Consider the following 2240-nt stretch of genomic DNA (forward strand, 5'->3'; position numbering starts at 1 on the left):
GTATTCAGTGGTGCAGCTTCAATGTTTTTAATAGTATTTCCTTAGACATGTCTCAGAGATGTACTTCCCAGTTAAACCCCAAAAGCTGCATGAAAGGGAAAATGCTGGCATGTTTTTGGCAGACGTCAAGTTGACGTTTCTCTTCAAACTGAGTATTTTTGGAAAATGCAGGACACTTAATGAGGACATTTTAAATCAGAATCAGAGTTTTCAGGTTTTATTTGCCAAGTACAGTTTTAAAACAGCACAGGAATTTGACTTGGTATTTGGTCTGCGGAACAAAAAACAAAATACAATATAGGATGGATAGAGGATAAAGGATAAAGAATAAAGAATAAAGAATACATTAAATAAAGTGTTAGTATTAGGAATCCTCTGCTTTAATGGTGAGCTTGAAAGCGGAAAGCACGAAGAGGGATGTTTATTAACTACAAGACACCTGAATTGGAAGTTGCATTGAAGAACAAATGAATAATAACATGTTCAGTACCTTCAATCATCAACATCTTGAACAGAAAAAAAATAATAAAACAGGTAGGACTGCAGTCCTCAAGAAATAAAACCCCCTTGCTTTAACTCTCTCTGTCCAAGAGAATAATATAAGTGTGACATTTGGCAATTATATTCCTTTCCAAAAATGAGAACCCTCTCTCCCAACACTCTCTTTACCCGGAATAAAAATCTCTCGGTGATGTCACACTCTTGCAAAGTTACATTTGTTTTTGCTGCTTGTGACTTAATTCACTTGATTAGTACATTTTATTTTTGTGTTCATTAAATGCTGAATTTTTTGTTTAATGTGTCATATTCATGATAATTTGACTAGTCTTAAAACACATCCTGAAGTTTGAAATAGCAAATTCTTTCAGTTTGGAAACAATCCTCTTATTATTGTCATGAGTAACAAATGGTACTTTTGCACCATACTTTGCTACTGTGGCTGCATTTTTCATGAAATGTTAAAAGTAATTTACTGTTGAAAAACATGATTAAAAAAGGAGAATTAATGAATAAATAAATAAATAATTAAATAAATAAATAAATAAATAAATAAATAAATAAATAAATAAATAAATAAATAAATAAATAAATAAATGAATAAATAAATAAATAAATAAATAAATAATGAAAAGACAAACACAAAAACTTAGTGCATTTCATTGTGTTACTAGAATCCAACGTCCAGTCAACATCAAATTACACTGGGGTTATTATACATTTGATCAATTTAGCATCTGGTATTGACATAACACACATGTAAGTATTTTTTCACAATGAAAAATGTAAAGTAATCTTTTAAAAATAATGCCTGTTTGATAACTGTTAGTTTCGTACCAACTCTCCCCTAAAATAAAACTCTCTGTCACTCACAGCTTTTGCATTAAATATTTAAAGGTTGCCTTTGCTCCATAATATTACAACACTGGACAACATCAACTTCGGATATCCACAGCAAAGAAATACAAACTGCCAATAATAATAATAATAATAATAATAATAATAATAATAATAATAATAATAATAATAATAATAATAATACAATGGATTTTATATAGCGTTTTATCATAGACAATCATAACGCTTTATAGAATTAAGGCATTATTCTGGCACTCCACACTAAGTGGTGGTAAGCTACTATTGTAGCCACATCTGCCACAGTGCACCATCACAGTGCACCATCAGCCCACCATCAACACACTACATTCATACTAGGCAATGTGGGTGAAGTGTCTTGCCCAAGGACACAATGACAGATACCACTGAGGCGACTGTCCCCCACTGTGGTACCTGGAACTCTCAGTGGTCTCCCATCCAACTACTAACCAGGCCCAGACCTGCTTAGCTCCCGAGATCTAACGAGATCGGGCAATGACAGGTTGGTATGGCCACGTGTTCACGTCTCAGGCATTATGCACATTTACCAATAGCAGACACACATACTTGTCCACCTTGGAGCCACTTTAAGCCTAATTCATATCCATGCATTGACACACAAGCTGCCTTACTCACACACATTGGTGTATAGCCTGCATGTGTGGAAGGCCAAATACATTACAACCCTCCCACCTGCTCTTCCTGCTTAACACTGCAGTGCTGTGTTTCTGAGCACCAAACATGGCTGCCAAAATACTCCCAGAGCCGTACTGCTGCTGCGCTGGCCACATATTGCAGTTATTTAGATTGCTTCCACTGAACATATGCTGCTCTTTTAATGGAATGGTGTTTATCTGACCTCCCAT

General features: G+C 34.8%; 1 pseudogene; it reads right to left on the reverse strand.

Moving 5' to 3' along the window:
• Nucleotides 1-1776: 1776 nt before the first annotated feature.
• On the reverse strand, nt 1777-1893 carry LOC114471689 (uncharacterized; annotated as a pseudogene).
• Nucleotides 1894-2240: the final 347 nt, after the last annotated feature.

The sequence above is a fragment of the Gouania willdenowi genome, chromosome 10 (assembly GCF_900634775.1).
Source record: "Gouania willdenowi chromosome 10, fGouWil2.1, whole genome shotgun sequence".
NCBI classification, from domain to species: Eukaryota; Metazoa; Chordata; class Actinopteri; order Blenniiformes; family Gobiesocidae; genus Gouania; species Gouania willdenowi.